Source organism: Balaenoptera acutorostrata, chromosome 5 (genome assembly GCF_949987535.1).
Source record: "Balaenoptera acutorostrata chromosome 5, mBalAcu1.1, whole genome shotgun sequence".
Lineage (NCBI taxonomy): Eukaryota > Metazoa > Chordata > Mammalia > Artiodactyla > Balaenopteridae > Balaenoptera > Balaenoptera acutorostrata.
Genome location: NC_080068.1, coordinates 77,727,007 through 77,747,521, shown reverse-complemented (window position 1 = coordinate 77,747,521; position 20,515 = coordinate 77,727,007). Strand labels below are relative to the sequence as shown.

General features: G+C 42.0%; 1 protein-coding gene across 14 annotated transcripts in view; it reads right to left on the bottom strand.

The window, feature by feature from the left end:
* APBB2 (amyloid beta precursor protein binding family B member 2) overlaps positions 1-20,515 on the bottom strand; it is a 379,382-nt gene that overhangs the window by 226,313 nt on the left and 132,554 nt on the right. For 12 of the 14 annotated variants that reach the window (XM_057546265.1, XM_057546260.1, XM_057546268.1 and 9 more), the window contains one exon: positions 16,702-16,818. The exons of the other annotated variants lie outside the window; for them this stretch is intronic. The gene's annotated coding sequence lies outside the window, so the exon portion shown is untranslated. The remainder of the gene's footprint in view (positions 1-16,701; positions 16,819-20,515) is intronic. 14 annotated transcript variants of the gene reach the window in all.

Below are 20,515 nucleotides of genomic sequence, written 5' to 3'. Positions count from 1 at the left end.
GAAACCTAACAAACGGTGGATTCAACAAACTGGAAGTAGTGGACAGGCTCAGGGCTGCTAGTGTTGGTTCAACAGGAACAATGTCAGGGCAGGTATCTCTGTGATGCCCTTGGCTTCTCCTTTCTGCTTGTTACCTCGTGGTGACATAAGGGCTGCTGTGCACTCACACATCTTATCAGCATTCGAGGCAGAAAGCAGAGGAAAGCAGCAAAGGGTACTGACAGGCTCATTTGTCAGGTTTTATCAGGACAATAAGTCTGTCCCAGAAATCCCACCCCCATCCCAGGGGACTTATTCTCAGGTCCCACTGACCAGGACTAGGTCACATGGCCATGCTGGCTACAAGGAATGCTTGGAAGTCAGGGGTCAGGACTGGCATGTTGGCCTAGACCAGCACAACCTACTGTCTGAGGCTGATCACCACACCACCCTGAATTAAATCCAGGTTCTAACAGCAAAAATGGAGCAGGATATGGGTACTGGGTGAGTGAGCAACTGTGTCTCCATTTTGAGTCTCCACCTTATAAATAAGAAAGTCATCCATTAGAGAAGGTGATTAATTACAGTATTTCCAAAGTGTCTTCAGCTCCCCACACCAAAAGCATCTATAACATATAAAGTCATATTTTATAAATTCAAGACCTATAAAAGCAAAAATAGTTGTTTCATCTTTAGGTTCATATGCTCTGGTTTTTCTCTCTCTATATAAATAGGTACAAATTGGTAGTCAAATGGCTAAAAGGTAGGCATCGAGCCTTGTTGCTGTGAATCCTGATCACAACCCGAACACTAAGAAGCTTTATCTGACGTGAGGTTCATCTTTCCCCAGGCAGAAAGGCCACATCAGCTGTGATTCAAACTTTTAAGGTACCAGATGGGGGAGAAACATCCTAACTGTTCTTTCCCCACCTTGTTTCCCTGCTTCTCTCAGCCTCCTCCCTGCCCCGGCGTGCTCCAACAGGTGCATCTAGTTAACACCCTGGCTCTCCCATGGGACCATGCCACCCATCTACTTAACACTCAGTGGCTTCCCACTGCTCTTAGGAAACAATCTAAACTCCTTGCCAAGGCCCTCAAGTCTAACTGAGCCCCGCCTCCTTGCCCAACCTCCTCTCCCACCAAGCCTCAACACGCGCCCGTTCTGCCGGGGCCACCCAGGCCTCCTTTCCATCCCTTGAACTGTCCCTATTCCCACAGCCTGCAATGAGCTTTCCTCATCCTTCACGCGGCTGGGCTTGTCTCATCCTTCAGATCACAGATCAAATGTCACTTCTCCAGGGACATCTTCCCTCTGCCGCCCTATGTCACGTGGGCCCTGCTCAGTAATTCTCATCACACCACTGACTCCTCCACAGCACGGACCCCAATCCATAACCATCTTCCCTGTCGAGTAGCTTTCCCATCGCCTGTCTCCATCACCAGAATGAATGGAAGTTCCAAGGGAGCGGCGACCTTACCTACCTTATTCAATGCTTTATCCCCAGAGCCCAGCACACAGAAAGGGCTCCAGACCATTAGTTCTGCCCCTGTGCTTCCTGGATGGGCTCGATGCCGCTGACTTCTAACTCCCATCTACATCACTAACACCTCAGCGTGGCCACCAAACAGACACTGCATCCCCAGGACCTGGCCCCTGCAATCTTGACCTTGGAATTCCCTCTCTCCCCGACAATTTCCCTTGCTTGTAACCCCTCCGACTCCTCTCACACTGACTGAAGCAGCCAGCACAGCGGTTAAGAGCACACACCCTGAAGCCTGACAGCCTGGATTCAAATCTCAACTACACCACTTACTATATAGCCTTAAATAAGTTACTTATCTCCTCTGTGCCTTGATATCCTCAACTGTAATTGAGTGATATTAGTAGTATCTGTGTCACAGAGAGTTGTTGGGAGGATTATAAGGATACACCTGAAGTGCTTACAACAGCGTCTGGCTATGTACGTGTTAGTCATTACTAATAAATAGGGACTTCCCTGGTGGTCCAGTGGTTAAGAATCCACCTTCCAACGCAGGGGATGCGGGTTCAATCCCTGGTCAGGGAACTAAGATCCCACATGCCACGGCGCAACTAAGCCCATGCACCACAACTACTGAGCACGTGGGCCACAACTAGAGCCCGAGTTCCGCAACTACAGAGCCCATGCACCACAACTAGAGAGCCCACACACCACAACTACTGAGCCCGCACACCACAGTGAGGAGCCTGCAGGCCACAGCAGAGGATCCTGCATGCTGCAACAAAGACCCCACATGCCGCAACTAAGACCCAATGCAGCCAAAAATTAAATAAATAAATAAATATTTAAAATAATAATAATATAAATAGGCATTATTATGAACATGCTTTGTTCTCACCAGGCTATCCAGTCCCTTGAACCCTTCCCGTGTGACCCTACTTCATGAGGTCCCTCCATGATATCCCATTTCACATGCTCTTCAAATACCACCCACGGCACCTGCAGTCCCATAGCTGCTCTGCCACTACAGGATCAGAATCATACCTAACACCAGACCTTTATGTCCTATTGGAGGAAGACGTTCTCTAAGTCTGTTTTTTAGCTCTTGAACTTCACTGATTACACATATCTTTACTGGCCTTTCTCTCCTCTAAACTGCTACATCACATAATTTGAGTCTAACTGATGCAGTTACTACTTTTGGTCATGTCTACATATGAAAACATAAGCTCTATGAGGACAATATGTAACTCTTCTCAATACTCCAGAGAAGCCAGCACCGCATTCGAGTACAGCAGATGCAGCATCAATCCATCTATTGTTTGGCTCTGATCACCCCCCTCCAGCCTTAACTCTACTCTCTCTCTCAACCAGAAAAAAAAGGAAGCCTCTTTTAAGCTTTGTTTAAATTGGACCCTTCAGTGTGAGGAATAGTGGTTTCAAAAACAAAAAGCTTCTATCTCCTGACGTTCAGGAAATCCTCCTTACCCCTAACCAAGCCCCAGTCACAAGGATAAGATGGTAGCAGGTATGCGTGATTTAGCCAAGTCATGGTGGATTTACTGGTATCAAGTTCCAAATAAGCAGTATGTAACTTAAGCTCTTTGAGGAATGTTCTTGTACCCTAGGAGATGGGGATCAACTTTTCCCATAATTGGACACTCCCAAGAAAGAATTCAAAGGAGAAATCAAGTGTAATCCCATGGATTTAAGTATTTTCCATAAAACTAAAAGATGAAGAATGACTAAAAAGTCTAGATGTAGCTTTAATAAAACATTCTCAACAGAATATTCAGTAGTACATGCTTGCTATTTTCTATTTCTATACTATCTATCTACCTACCTATCTATCTATGCATCCGTCCATACATACACACATAGACATAAATACACATACACACACACACACACACACTCATAAAAGGAAGGTCTAGAAGGTACAGATGCTAAAAACAAACTGACCTATCTCGTGCCTCTGCAATGTACCAAACCATTCCTTTCAGAATTCTATAGGTTTCATTTTGTAATGGTTTTCGTGGCCTTCATTCAGGTCATCCAAGTTCACTTCCCCCAAGAACAATTTCAAGTTTGCATAAATGAGCAAGTGTCCAGGACACCTGAAAAAATAATTCTATTTGCTTTGGTTTCAAAATTGTCCCATAGAGTTGTCCCATATTTCTCTTCTTTCCTTTCCCATCTTCTGCTCCCAGAAGATGGGTCTTAAGCTCCCACAGTCTGGCTGGGGCATTTTCTCCCAGTTACTCCATTAGCAGGAAGTGCTGTGCCCACCTCCCTGAGGACAATACATCCTTCTCATCTCTCTGGGTCAAAGCCTGTCTGCGTATCCAGAAGGCTAATCCACCCCCAACATCCCAATCCTCTTCACATGGAGTGTGGGGAAAAAGGCTGCTCAGAACCCCCTACAGTTATCCCAGAAGTGCTGGGCATGCAGTCTGCAGGTACTCACCACACTCGACTAACAGGTTCTCTTGAAGCAAGAAAGCTCGTCTTTACAAAGATAAAAGGGAGGCACACTTAGCTCTCTCCACGGACTATTTTGCCATGTTTTCCAGAGTCTCATTCCGTAACCAACACAGGCAGGTTTCCTTCCAGGATGTTGATTCCTATTGCTAAAGACCTGACATAGGGTTTCTTAGTTCTGTTCTCTCTTTCTGTTCCTACAGGGGAAAGCACTAGGTCCAGAGCATCCTTGTGAAGAGGAGACTTTTTTTATCACAAGAGAACAAGATTTCCAATCTCTAGCTCAGAAGAAGCAGATTATAGAGAAGGTGTTTTTTTTAAAAAAAAAAAAAAAAAAAAGCAAAAATTTACAAAGAAGAGATTTTAATTTGGACGATTGAACTTTGATTTCTGTCTCCAGAGAAAGATAAATATATAGAAGTAAACTTTCTTTATTTCTCTTAATATCAAGATAGAACCTTATTTACTAAGACATGAAATAAGCTCCATATTTGTAAATACCTAAAAATACTGCCAGTAGACAGCCCTCAGGTAACCGTTTTCACAGCTTGGGTTCACATGCCATGTTAAAACCTAGAATCTAACCTACTGATTCTGAGACGTGCACAGAAAGTGGTATTCCACGAGGAATGAGGTAGCTACTGATGAGACTGCACTTCACTACACGACACAACTGTGGTTACTCAGGTACAAGGCAACTCAGCAAAAGGACCTGCAGAACACCCATCCACTGAATTAATATTTACTTACCACTTATTTATGCTTAAAGTTCTGAGGAAATCAGGGATTGCAATCTGGTGGTTCAAAAGTCTTACAAATCCTTTAATCAGACTGCAGTGATAAAGTTTCTCATCAATATGGTGAGCAAAGATGACAAAGAATGACTGCCTGTTTCAAATACATGGAAAAACTGAGTAAGATAGAACTAACAACTTTTTAAATACAAAGAAAAAAAGTCAAAATCATGAAAAATAAATCCCTGGGCCAGAACTGAAGATGGAACTCAAGAGTCAGTGGAGAAAGTTGAAGCTTTGAAGACGTAAAGGCTATTAGAACACGATATAGCCTTAATGTCTAGGGCCTAAGACTCTGATGATCTATAGGAAGGAAAGGGGCACACAGACAATAGGGCCCATGAAACTGGCTGGCTAGAGCTGAGCTATTAGCTTAATGGGGCAGTCATACAGGGTTGCCCCTCAGTAGAAAACATTCATGCCCCCCACTCCCTAAGCTTTGCAAGGAAGCTTTTATTTGGGGATGGGGTAAAAATAAATAAATAAAAGTGAACTTTTCAAAACCTCACCAATATGAAATCAACATTCCAAGACTGTTCCCACATGGAGGTATGGTATCCACGTACATAATCTCCATGTAGTAGCAGGGCCCCAAGCCAAGAAAATAATACAAAAAATGGTCCAGAAGCAATGATACCCATGGGCACTGACTGAGACAAATAAGAAAACTCCTCTGGGTTCCCACAGTCCCAGTCCCATGAAACTCCCATGTTAACCCTCACGGAAGAGGTGATCACTGTCACAGTTTAAGACCAAACAAGAAAAAAAACCCACTCTAAGAAACAGCCAATGCAAATGGAAAAATTTGTGCCCCAAGAGCTAAAAATAGTAGAACAGTGTGAAAGAGACCTTAAAAATATATTTAAATAATTGAAAAAAGTAAAAATGGGATAATATGGAAGGATGGCAGGTGAAACTGAAAAAATCTACTAGAAACTCCAAAAGTGAAGGAAGGGAAAATTTAAAAAAACAAGATCTCTCCCTCTCTTTCTCTATAGATAGATCAATTGATCTACAGAAAGATACACATACACACAAATCAATTCTACTTCCATGCACTAGCAACAATCCGAAAATGAAATTTATAAAAAAGTCCATTTATAATAGCATCAAAAAAGAATAAAATAGGAATAAATTTAACAAAGAAGTGCAAGACTTGTACACTGAAAACTATAAAACATTATTAAAAGAAATTAAAGGAGACTTAAATAAATGGAAAGCTATCCATGGACAAAGATTTGGAAGAATTAAATTATTAACATGGCACTACTTCCCAAAACAATCTAAAGATTAAACACAATCCCTATCAAAACCCATCTGGTTTCTCTGTAGAATATAAAAAGCTTATCCTAAAAAGGGAAAGAATAGTCTTTCAACAAACAGTACCGGTACAACTGGATATGAACATGCAAGAGAAGGAAGTTGGACCATATACAAATATTAACTCAAATGAATCAAACACCTAAAGGTAAGCCCTAAAACTATAAAATTATTAGAAATAAACGGGAGTAAATCTTCAACACCTTGGATTAGGCAATGGTTTCTTAGATAGGACATCAATAGTACAAGTGACCAAAAAAAAAAAAAATCAGATAAATTGGACTTCATCAAAGTATAAAACTTTTGTGCCTTAAAGGACACTATCAAGAAAGTAAAAATACAACCCACAGAACGGGAGAAAAATTGTATAAATCTGATAAGGGTCTAGTATTCAGAATATATAAAGAACTCTTACAATTTAAAAAAAGGGTAAATAACTCAATTTAAAAATGAACAAAGGATTTGAAAAGATGTTCAACATCAGTAGTCATTAGGTAAACGCAAATCAAACCCAGAGTGAGATACCACTTCACACCCACCAGGACAGCTATAATCAAAGAGATTGACAATAAAAAGTCTGGCAAGGATGTCAAGACACTGGAACCCTCCTATAGTACTGGTGGGATTGTGAAAGGGTTCAGCTACTTTGTAAAACACTAGCAGTTACTCAAAAAGTTACAGATAAGGTTACCTTATGACCCAGCAATTCCACTCCCATATATCTACCTAATGAAAATATTTGTCCACTCAAAAATTTGTACATGATTGTTCACAGCAACATTATTCACAACAGCAAAAAGTGGAGACAACTCAAATGTCCATAAACTGATGAATATATAAACCAAATGTGGCATATCTATACAATGGAGTATTATTCAGCAATAAAAAAGAATAAAATGCTGGTAAGTACTATCAATACAACATGGGTGAACTTTGAAAACATTATGTTAACTGACAAAAGGCCATACAGTCATCCCTTGGTTTCCGTGGGGGATTGGTTCCAGGACCCCTAGTAAACATCAAAATCTGCGGGTGCTCAAGTCCCTTATATAAAACAGTGCAGAATTTGCATATAACCTACACACATCCTCCTGTTTACTTTAAATCATCTCTAGATTACTTATAATAACCTAATACAATGTAAATGCTATGTAAGTAGTTGCCAGCACATGACAAAGTCAACTTTTGCTTTTTGGAACTTTCTGGAATTTTTTTTTTCAAGAATTTTCTATCAGCGGTTTGTCGAATCATGGATGAGGAACCTGCAGATTCAGAGGGCCAACTACATATTATGTGATTCCAGTCATACGAAATGTCCAGAATAGGCAAATCCATAGAGACAGAAAGTAGATTCTTCGCTTCCTGGAGAGAAGGAGAGCAATGTGGAGTGATAGTCAATGATGGATACAGGGTTTCATTTCAGGGTGATAAAAACATCCTGGAATTAGATAGTGGTGATGGTTGTACAACTTTATGAATATACTAAATGCAACTGGATTTTACACTTTAAAGGGGTGAATTTATAGTATGTTAATTATATCTCATTTTGGGGTGGGGGGGGGTGGATGCAAAAACCCTCAATGAGCAAGTTCAGGAATAGATAAGAAACAGCCAAAGAGGGAATTCATGAATTGGAAGATGGCTCAGCTAACAAGGAGGGCTTGTTTTAATAGGGGTTGGAGATTTGCCAACAAAACAGTATCTTAAATTTGGGGCTTCTTTATATTCTCCTCTGTACTATACCTTGGCTTCCTAGTCCTGTCAGGTAAGGAGCAATCTTACCCTTTTTGGTTAGAGTACCTGGCACAGCAATTCAGACATGGAATAAATGTTTGTTTGTTTGTTTGGGGAAGAAACTAACATTTCTCTAGGTAAATGCAATAGCTGTGTGTGTGTGTGTGTGTGTGTGTGTGTGTGTGTGTGTGTGTGTGTGTACACGTTCCTATAACAGCAAATAGTTGGCAGTAAGTAGAAAAGGAAAAAGTTCAGGGTGGAAAAAGAAAAAAGGTAGGCTGAATAATGTCATCCCCTCCCCTCAAAAGATATCTCCATCCTAATCCCTAGAAACTTATATGGGCACTAAAACAGCAATTATGATTAGGTTAAAGTCTTGAGATGGGGAGAAATGCTGATGTTCTGGGTAGACCCTAAATGTAATCACAATTTGTCTTTGTAAGAGGAAGCAGAGAGAGATTTGACTGCAGAAGAGGAGAGGGTAATGTGAGCAGAGATGAGAGTGATTCACTTTGAAGACGGAGAAAGGGGCCACAAACCAAGGAATACAGGCAGTCACTAAAAGCTGAAAAAGTCAGGAATGCAGATTATCCCCTAGAGCTTTCAAGAGGAATCAGCCCTGCCAACTTGATAGCCCAGTAAGACTCCTTGCAGACATCTGGCTTCCAAAATAGTTAAGAGAGTAAATTTGTGTTAAGTCACCAAGTTTGCAGTAATTTATTACAGCAGCAACAGAAAACTAATACAAAAGGTAAGTAGAAGAGGAATAATTCTGCCTTGAGAGAAACAAAGGAAACTGACACCAAAACATACAAGGGCATTAGAACTACTTCCCAGTTTGGCGTGAGAACTGCCTCCCAGTTTGCAGAGGAGAACACTAAGGAGATTTGGATGAGAGGGTTGATGAAGTCAGGTGGGTGCAAACAAAACGGGCTGTCATGTTCAGAAAGAGGTTACCCTGAACACAACTAAAGCAGTAGAACCATGTGTGTTAGAAAGTAGGATTTGGAAAAACTTATAATGTGCAAGGAATCCCCTTTGTTCATTCATTATATATAAAATATATGTATGTATTGAGCATTTACTATATGTCAGGTCCTGTACTTAATGACATTCATAATGGTTCTCAGGACTTTTCCTATCAGAAGCATTTATACAATGACACCAGGAAACAAGTGCTAACACACCTGTCTAAACTGTCGAGCTATCTAAACACTATCATGTAAAAGCACTTGTGTTTTTGTCACTGCAGTTGTGTAGTAAAGTGGATTACCTTTATTTACTGGGCTCTGACCTCTCATTTCAATGCTCTTTGTCTTGGCCTGTTTGCAGGTATTTTAAGCAGTTAAAATCCAAGGTCAAACACTACTTCACTATCCATTAATGTTTTGTGTTCTATGTCTTGAATATAATTGCTCTGCCTTTGGCTTGGTTCTCTCTAGAGCCAAGGTTCAGTTGCAGTTCTTTCTCTGGAAAGCAAATATACTATAGAATTTTTGAACTAGAGGTTACCTAAACATCATCCAGTCCAACTCCTCAATTTACAGATGTCAGAAGTGAGATTCAGTTGGTTCTAATGACTCTTCTATGCCCTCAGCCCGGGAACGGCAGGGCCAGGGCTAGAACCCAGGCCTCCCATCTCCCAGTCCGAGGACTCTCTCACAGGCTGTCCACTTTTAAGGCCAGAGTTCTAAGTCTGAGGGCTTGGTTTCATATTTTAATTAAATCCCCAAGCTATTATCATATGAAAAACCTAGCAACCTTATCTCTTTAAAGAATCAGACTTTCAGCTTATAACCAATACAAACTACGTGTAACGAAGACAAGTCATATTACCAACACAAGTCAAATTGACTTTTTTTACATTTGCATCACACATATTTAAAGTGGCTGATTTGGGGCTACTGAACAGATAAACTTTTTTTTAAGTTATTTAAACTTAAACTTTAAACTTTAAACTGAATTTAAAAATTTTAAATCTAAGCCTCAATATTAATAAAAAGGAAATGCAAACTACAACAATGAAGGTAGCATATTTCACCTATCATATAGAAAAGTGGTTTTTTCTCTCTCTCTCTGTTTCCAGAGTAGGAAGAAATGGGCAGTCTTCACACAAGAATGATGAAAGTAAATAAAACTTCTCTAGAGAGCAGTTTGGATGTGTGTAGCAATGTCTTTAAAATGTGCAAGCAACCCTTCAACTTAGCAATTTCACTTCTGAACATTTCTTAAGCACAAAAAAAAAAAGACTTACGAGTAATCTAGAAGGACAGCAACAGACTGGAAATAACTTAAATGTTCAACAATGGGTGACTGTTAATTATGATACATCCATGCATTGTAATAAAGTATAAGATCAGTAAAAACCACCTACTAGAAGAATATTTAATATCAGAAATTTCCATGATGAATTAAGCAACAAAAAGTAGGTCATAAAATAAGATGATGATGGCAATAATGCTAACATGAAAGTACAGGTACTTATACAGACACACACACAAAGATTATAAAGACATGCAAAATGTTAAGGATGGTTTTGTTTTTTTCCCCTTGGGCTTTTTAGTATTTACGCATTTTCTAAAATCTATAGATTTTTTTTTTCTTGGACAGAAGAAAAATCTAACCAGTGTATTTTAAAAATCATGTTCCCTTTAACCTTTCCCAACTCCTACATACATCCACTTTTCATTCATGGACTCACTACAACCCTGAGACTCCCCAGGGGCTCCCTTGCTGTGATCCCCTGCAGGCCTTCCTCCCACACCAGGAAAACCAATGAAAACCAGAACAGAAAGCCCCTCTCCTCGGATGCCACGTCACGTCCTGGCTGTTCCAGGCAGTGAGACCCACACTTGGCTGTGAATGATCTTGGGCACTGCTCTCAGGCTCCTGGTCTTAACTCAAATTCCCAATGTTGGGACTTCCCTGGCGGTCCAGTGGTTAAGACTCAGCGCTTCCACTGCAGGGCCGCTGGTTCCATCCCTGGTCGGGGAACTAAGATCCCGCATGCAGCGCGGTGAGGCCAAAACAAACAAAGGAACAAAAAATTCCCCATGTTTCCTCAAACCCCAACTGAGTTCAGAACCCTCCCCCCGACCCCCTGAAAACTCCAAGTCTGCCCAAGCTTGCCCTCCAGTACTCTGTAATCTCTAGGGCAGTGCTTTTCAAACTGAGAGTTGAGATGTGTTAATGGACGGAGAAAATCAATTCAGTGGGTCCTGGCCAACATCTTTTTAACCACGATAAAAGTCCCTCCTCCTGTGGAGGGGAATCAGGCTCCCTGCACTCACCTGCTTTTACTGCCTTCCTCTGGGACATCGCGTACGTGAGTCCACTACAGGCTACAGCTACTTCTGAGTTGCTACTGGTCTAGAAAGGTATTTACGACACTTTGTTGAGTAAACACAATGTCTGACATTATTCTATTTCTATAAATAAACAGAATAAATAAATATATTAAGAGAGAATACTGGAAGTACAGGAAAGCATTCAACAAAATGTTTAACACAGTTATCTCTTGGTTATAGGGTTGTGAGAACTTATTTTCTCTTTTCGTCATTTTTAAAATTTTCCAACGCTCAACATTGTTAAGAATTAGAGAAATGCAAATCAAAACTACAATGAGGGACTTCCCTGGTGGCGCAGTGGTTAAGAATCCACCTGTCAATGCAGGGGACACGGGTTCGAGCCCTGGTCCAGGAAGATCCCACATGCCGCCGACCAACTAAGCCCGTGCACCACAACTACTGAGCCTGTGAGCCACAACTACTGAGCCCGCGTGCCACAACTACTGAAGCCCAAGTTCCTAGAGCTTGTGCTCCGTAACAAGAGAAGCCACCGCAACAAGAAGCTCACTCGCCGCAACTAGAGAAAGCCCATGCGCAGCAACAAAGACCCAACACAGCCATAAGTAAATAAATAAATTTATTTAAAAAAACCTCACACCAGTCAGAATGGCCATCATCAAAAAGTCTGCAAACAATAAATGCTGGAGAGGGTATGGAGAAAAGGGAACCCTCTTACCCTGTTGGTGGGAATGTAAATCAGCACAGCCATTAAGGAGAACAGTATAGAGGTTCCTTAAAAAACTACAAATAGAGTTACCATATGATCCAGCAATCCCACTCCTGGGCACAGACCCAGAAAAAATCATAATTCTGAAAGATTCATGCATCCCAATGTTCACTGCAGCACTGTTTACAATAGCCAAGACATGGAAGCAACCTAAATGTCCATCTACAGAGGAATGGATAAAGAAGATGTGGTACATATATACAATGGAATACTACTCAGCCATAAAAAAGAATGAAATGCCATTTGCAGCAACATGGATGGACCTAGAGATTATCACACTAAGTGAAGTAAGTCAGACAAAGAAAGACAAATATCATATATCACTTATATGCGGAATCTAAAAAAAATGGTACAAATGAACTTATTTACAAAACAGAAACAGACTCAGACCTAGAAAACAAACTTATGGTTACCAAAAGAGAAAGGTGGAGGGGTGGGATAAATTAGGAGTTTGGGATTAGCATATACACACTACTATATATAAAATAGATAATCAACAAGGACCTACTATATAGCACAGGGAACTCTTACGGAAAAGATTCTGAAAAAGAATGGATATATGTATATGTATAACTGATTCACTTTGCTGTACACCTGAATCTAACACAACACTGTAGATCAACTATACTTCAATATAAAATTAAAATTAAAATTAAAAAATTTCTATATTAAACATATATTACTTGCATGATTTTTAAAGCATTGTTACTATTTCTGTATTATTATTACTCTTTCTATATTAAGTGCTCTCCTAGGGCCTTCACATTACCTGTAATTAGTGGGTTCAAATAATGGATGAAAGAGGAGATATGAGACAGATGTCAGCATCGTTTGATGCAGAATCTTTTAGGCCTCTAAGACCATGTTACTAAAAGCCATGGTGTGGAAAACAGGAGAGTGGACAACATCTAAATAAGTGATCACCCAAGTGATGACCAGGTCACTAGAAAGCCTGGTGGGAGGAAAGAACATAGACAGAAGGCAGATAAACCTAGGCTCAAACTGCAACTCCGCTGTGACAAGTTACTTTGCTGTTTCAAGCCTCAGTATTCTCATCTGTGAAATGGGGATGATATGATGAACCTTTCAAAGCATATCCCATTTGAAGTGGAGAATTTTAGTAAATGCAGTAAACAGTGAGTGGCATGGAGTAGGACTACAAACAAAACCGATGTCTTTCATCACTGAGAACAGGGGAAGTCAAGGAGAAAAGGCCAAAAGAAATAATCATATTTGCCTGCTACTGTTTAAACTTTTTAAACAGCAATTTCTTAAGAAAGGGAGGAAATGCCCACCCTGTGAGTGGGAGAGAAGGAAAGGCAGGAGAGCCAGGGTCGGGCAAGCAGCACAGGGCCCAGCACACGGACAGCCCTGCAGGCCTTAATTACACCCTCTTGGCCTTGGCCTTGGTCTGCACAGGTTCCACCAAGTTCTCTGGAAAATGCTTTACAGGGGCTTCCTGAGGACAGTTATTACCCAGTCTCACCCCTAAGCCCAAAGTGATTCCACAAATATTTGAGCTTCTACCACTAATGGGGCACTGTCCCCACACACAGAGGAGAGGAGGGAGATGAAACAGAGTTTAGTTTCAAAGGTCTGACGAAGTATACACACACGCCAAGATAGAATGAGTAATCTGGGACACAAGCTTCACAAGGGAGATGTGAGAGCTACAGGAACGCGTGCCTCCTGAAGGGAAACGAGGGAAGCTTCCTGGGAGAGAGGGCAGCTCTGCTGCACCCGAAAGTCAGAATGGGGTTTTGGCAGGTTCTCCACAGAGCGATCCTCATTCCAGAGGGCACAGCACGAACAATGAGTGACCCAAAGGCAAAGGGTGTGTCTCGGCAGGAGCAGCCCACTCGGGCCAACACAGGACACCTACTGAGGAGTAAGAGAATACCACCAACGACAATCACATCAGTAACCAACCAGTAATCATGGGTGTTATAAGGAGCAGTGAAAGAAAACGTGGAGAACTCCAGTGTCAGGGTGACCTTCTGGACTAGCGGGGATGTGCTGAGCACAGGGAAGCGATGTGATCAGAGCTGTGCTTCTGTGAGATTAATGTGGCCACTATGCAGGAGTCAAATTTGCAGGGAAGAGAGACTTCCGTCCAGAGGTCAGGAGACTATTGCAACGGTCCAGACCCTGATGGTCAGGGTTAGAGCGGAGACTGCAGTCACGCAAGGAAACTACAAGATGCAAACAAAAATAAATAAGGATGCAATCTGACTAGTAATTTCCAGGATAATTTAACTCTAGTCTTAACACAAGCACAAATATCTATATGAAAAGTGGGGAAAGGTCAGCTCTAGCTACTGACGTCTTACTTTGGTGTTCAATGGATGCCACTCCACATTCCACCAAAGAACAGCATCCTGTCCTGAAAAAAGCCTTGAAAGGCAGAACAGTGGTCCCAAAACACAGAAAAAGAAAATCCAGAACTCCCATTTGCCATGCAAGCCTCGGAAACAATTCAGAGCAGTATGTACTTCCAACCCTTGACACAGGGTTGTGACCACACTTAATGACAAAATTATAAACTCCAGAGAATGTCTTTCCCCTGAAATAGTTTCCCATCTCCAGGGAACTATTCATGTCTAAAGTTCCTGATCAGACCTAGGCCTGGTCCGGACGCCCCAAGTCATCTTAGATTTCTTGCCTTAGGTGATAGGAGACAGAGCAGCTGAGGTGAACGTTTCCTACCACCAAGAGTAGCCACTAAAGAATGTCAGCTGGAGATTTCAACAAGCAAATCTTACTTAACAATCAGGAAAGGGGAAGTACAAAGGGGAGGGGGAAAGAATGGAAGACAAACCGCATAAAGTAAATGATGGTTTTAATGCTTTGGACTAGGGGATCAGTAACACTGGAAAGAGAGATGGAAAGCACAGAAGGGTGGGAACCACGTTCTAGGTCCAGGGAAGGATGTTTCAAGGAACGCATCACGCAGACACGCTGCAGGCCAAGGGACCATCATGCATGCCCCCTGGACAAGGCAGACACGCACCCTCCTTCCCGCCAGAAAAAGGCCCAGGTGACGTGTCCAGCAGAGGCCTCGGCGTATTCATTAGCAGCCACCTCTATTCTGGGGGTGGCTAGCTCATTCCTAGCACCCAGCAAGGGTGAGATAAGAGGACAGTTTTCTCCTAGAGAGTATTAGTAAGAATTAAGCCAAGTGAAAAAGAAGCGCTTCCTCTCAACTACTTGACAGCCCTTTAGAAAGCTCTGGAGAGGAGAGGTACTGATGGTGGCGAGAAATGAACAGGACCACACTTGTGAATTTTCCAAGGAAATGTACTTCTTCTACTCCAAGAAACCAAACTTTAAAATCTTAAGCATTTTAAAGGAAGAATTTCCTCAAAATATATTAGATTGAACCATAAGCAATCAGCATTTTTGTAGGTCAAAAACTGTCGAATATTAACAATTTCATGTGACTGAATCGTAGAACATGCCTTCCAACTTTTTCTACAGCGGAGACAGGCAAATGTTTTCTTAACAGACCAGACTGTAGATATTTTAGGCTCTGAGGGCCAAGAGGCAAAACAGATTATGTAGGTAACCATTCAAAAACATGAAAACCATTGTTAGGCCCTACAAAAACAGGCATGGGCTAGATCTGGCCCATGGGCCACCCTTTGCCAATCTCTGTCTTACAGTATGACAAGGGTAAACTTTTTCTGATAATGTTCACTATAAAAATGGCTGACTTGAGAGTAATACAGTGATGCCCTTGGAGGATACGAAAGTCTATCAGTAAAAGCCACTGCTCCCATCCCAGCCGGCTCTAACGCTGGTGGTTGGTCTGAGTCCCCAGTCTGCTGTCAGCGCTCCCTTCCGCTGCTGCTTCTACCGATCTGGCTTATTTTAGAAGCAGTTGTCTGCGGGAGGGTCTGAGGGCGGGTCTAACTTTTCTACGAAGAAAAAAGAAAAAGAAATGTACAAGGAAATGGGGCTTAACGGTAACTGTGAATAACCATTAACTACAGAAAGGATAGGGGAGCAAAGGCACTCTGAGGAATTACCCCAAACACACCCCTGATTTGAATTCAAAATTCCAGAGGTCCAAAGGGCAGCAACAAAAACAGGTAAATACCTAAACAGCTGGCCCAAGGCTGAAAGACTAAAGGGAGCAAAAAATAAGTTTGAGACAAACTATGCTTTATAGAAATAAGAGAGATCATTAAATGGGCAATAATCATTTTTCTCCTAAGTTATCAGGGTAGAGCCAAATAGGACTAAGGCTGCATTTGTAGCCACTCCCAAAAGACTACTATTGGGAAAACTTAACTGTTGTGAGACATAGAAAGTCATCACTGAGGGAATCAACAGTTTCCTCCTATGGAGAATGTTAAGAAATTAGAGTCGGGGACTCTCTCGCCAACATGTATTCAACAATGACATACCCTGAGGACCTCCTCTGGGTCCGTGAATTTTTTTATTTCAAAAGAATTTTTTAAATCACTGGGAGATGTTCCTAATTTATGGCATTGCTATTGTTTCAAATGTTATATATTGTGATGAAAAAGGAAAACTTAAACAAACAAACAAAAAAACCTGTATGTGAGTGCATGCGCTGAAACAGAAAAGGGAGATTGCTGATATACACTTCTGGTCTGTCTTATAAGAGGGCCCCTGAATTATAAAAATCCTAATTTAGGTAACATTTCTCATCATTCAATATTAAAAACTTACCCTAGAGCGGATCCATTCTCCTGCATTTCTAAACACTGTCATGTATATCTTATAAACCTTCACCAGTTCAGTAGCCTGCAATATTCTACACTGAAAATTAAAGGTAAAAAATAAAAAAGAGAGACAAATCCCATACATACATGAGCTGCCTGGATAACAGTGAGCCTCTGGGGACCGTCTGCCCATAGCGACCAGTCAGCACATTATCAGGGGCCCCGGCAGTTTCCAAGTACTCAGGAAAGACTGAGATGTTTAAGCTGTGGTACGGGGAGGGGGAGACAAAAAGAAAGTAGAAATAAAAAAACAGATTTAGGATAATGATTGCATATTTTCATTCAAATGCTAATGATGACCACAAATTTCCAGATAACCAGGTTTATGAATTATTCATAGTCACATCCGAGATGAAGTCTCCCTGTCACTGTTGGCAGGCCCAGAGCACGTTGATGATTATTAGCATGTGGCCCCTATACTAAGTGTGACAGAAGCGCACGTCGCTGCAAGTCTATCCATCAGGGCTGGCCCTCACTGGCTCTCTTTATTTATTTACTTATTTATTTGGCCACGCCACGTGGCATGTGGGATCTTAGTTCCCTGACCAGGGATCAAACTGCACACCCTGCATTAGAAGCGCAGAGTCTTAACCACTGGACCGTCACTGGCCCTCTTCAGAGGACCAGACAACCCCACCCACGCTGACGCTTTTTCATCTCACTCTTCCTTAACGTCAAGGAATAGCACTAGCCTGGTTCTTTGTTGTGACATCTAAACTGATATTCTGTTAAAAAAAAAGACTCTAAAAGCTTGAAAGGAAAAACTAAATTTTCTACATTGGGTAGCAAAGACATCAAATTAATTTTTCTTTTAACTTTTCATTGAAGTGGAACATAAATATAGAAAAGGACACATAGCACACACGGACAGCTCAATGAATTTTCCTATACTGAACACACCAGATCAAAACCCAGAACATTATCAGTACCCCAGAAACCCCCTTCGTGCCCCCTCCTAAAGGTGCTACTACGCATAGATTACTTTTGCCCTTTTTTGTAGACATCAAATTGACTTATTGTCCCTATCAAGTCTTCACTTAAAAAACATACATTGAACGCCTCCTATATGTGAAGCACCATGCTAGGCATGGGCGCTACAAAGAAGAATAAGGCACTGTCTCTGTCTTTAAGGAAAGCAAAGTCTAGTGGGACCAAGAAACACACACAGCTGACCGCAAAGGGCAGTGGGATGAGCACAATGACAGATTCACGGCAAGCAGCCCAGAAATGGAGAAGTCGGGGAAGGCTTCCAAGTACCACGGGTGCCTGGCATGTCCTCAGGCTGGGCAGGACTTAGCCAAGCGGGGACTAGGACAACGGAAAAGGCAGGAGTAAGGAAACTGCCTGGTGTATTCAGTGTTGCTGGACTCTGTAGAGTGAGGCCAGGAAAGAAGCTGGAGCCCGACTGTAACCTTGTACACATATTCGGGAACTTTAAACTAGTTGCAGACAGCCACTGATGGATCAGATCTGGGTTTCAGATGCATTACTCTCTCTCTGGGTGGATTCAAAGAGGGCAGAGTAGCGGCAGGGAGACCAGTTAGGTTGGAGAGGAAGGGTGAAGATTAGGGTAGTGGAGGTAGGTGAGGAAGGGAAAAGGAGAGAAGAATTAGTACTTGGGAAACATCCAGACACTAAAAGCAGAACAACATGATACCTGACTACATGTGGGTGGACGGCAGTGACAAATGAGGTAGAGAATACTAGTGAATTAACAAGTTTAATAAGGAAGACAACAGGTTTAGTTTGGTGCCTTAGAAATTGAGATGTAGAAGATTCGAGTGAGGGGCTTCCCTGGTGGTGCAGTGGTTGAGAATCTGCCTGCTAATGCAGGGGACACGGGTTCGAGCCCTGGTCTGGGAAGATCCCACATGCCACGGAGCAGCTGGGCCCGTGAGCCACAACTACTGAGCCTGCGCGTCTGGAGCCTGTGCCCCGCAACGGGAGGGGCCGCAATAGTGAAAGGCCCGCGCACCGCGATGAAGAGAGGTCCCCGCACCGCGATGAAGAGTGGCCCCCACTTGCCGCAACTAGAGAAAGCCCTCGCACGAACCGAAGACCCAACACAGCCAAAAATAAATAAATAAATAAATAAAGTAGCTATAAAATTTAAAAAAAAAAAAAAAAAGAAGATTCGAGTGAGGACACCCAGATATTCTTGAGAGTGAGGCTTGGGGAAGAAACCTGAGCAAAACGTAAAGGCACAGAAGTGGTCACTACATAGAAAGTAGCAGAAATTAGATTAGTGGGTGATATCACTGAAGGAACATGGGTAGAGGGAGAAGACTGGAGGATTAGTGCCAAAAGCAGAACTGTAGAGACAATGACAGAACTGGCAGAGGAAAAAGATCTTCTGAAAAGGACCAAGGAAGAAAGGCAGAGAGGTACCATGGAATACAATGAGATGAATAAAGATAAGAAATGAAAACTATAGCTTTGGCTTTGACATTTAAGCAGTCACTGGCCACCTTAACTGAAGGTGGTTTCACTGAAGTGGTAGAGGCAGCAATAACAGAGCAAGTGAAAGAAGAGAAAGAAGAACGAACAGTTGTTGAAAGGCACTGGTGCTAATTAATGGAAGTCCCTATTGACAGCAGTAGAGAGAGAAAGGTTGAGAGTTCAAGAGGGAGGAGTTAAGGATGGAATACAATCCCAAAGGAGGTGGGGGAAAAGGGTCAGGAGTACAAACAAAGGGCCTGAACTTGAAGAGGAAGGGGGAATTCACAACCCTCTTATATTAGAAGTATATTAGATTTAGAGGAGTGAAAACAAATCTGGTTATAGTAGGTTTGTAGGTAACAGCACTAGGATATTAGAGGCAATAGACTAAATGACATCAGTATTGTAGATAAATAGCTGCCATGGTTCTTTGCTAGGAATAAGTTGACACATAAATGGTTTGACGACATATATCTTGAAAATCTTGGTTTCTGGCATGCTACCCTGTTATAAGTAGTGTGACCCTGTTTTAAGGTAAATAAACATATACGCCAGTACATATCAAAGTGGGAAGGGGCATTTGCAAGATAGGCACACCCACAGCAGAACTTATTAGTAGTACCAAAAAAATAGCATACAAGCAAAAGATTCAGAAGAACACTCTTCTTAAAATGATCTTTGGTCCCCGGTGCCAACCTTTCCAAAGGTTTACATATAGTTTCATTAAATGAAACCACTACCCACTATCGTACAAGGCCTCTTAAGATGCTTCAATTCAAAGATTCTTTCTAGCACGACTAATCTAATGAGAATGAAGAGTCAGACATCTTAAAGAAAAGGCAAAAGGAAGAGGAGAGTGGAGCTGGCAGCGGCACCTGCCCGCGATTTCCTAGCGAAACGTCCCTTAAGACAGCAGCGCAGTCATCATGCGCCATCTCTTGCCCACTCTTTCGCCTCAGGTTTTGGTGAATCCGGAAGTGGGTGGAGTGACTTAGCTCTTGGAAAGCACTCCAACGATGCCAAAAGTAGCAAGGCTCATTAGAAAGTCTAATGCAACGGAAAACACCTTGAAAAGCAGATTTTCTGTTCTCTAGGCAGCCTTTGTGATCTCACAAACTCTGAGGCTGCTCCAGGGTTGTCTGTCTATTCTGGTCACATGAACATGTCTCCAGGCCATCTTTGGAAGATGACAGAATTTTAGAATTCTAGATAAACACATCATTATCATCCTTGAAGTCAGTCAGGATCGAGATGCTTCCAGAGCCATCAGATGACTACTGACTGGGCCATTCGTCTTTGTATCCCTGGGGCACAGGAGATAGAGCAAGCAGTCCATAAATATGGAATCAATCGATAAACCAATACATAAGCAAAGAGTTCTCACAACGAGGAGGTAAAGGGGCCAATTAAATGGTGAGAACAGAATTAGTCTTTCTATTCCTTCCCTTCCCACCCTAACTGA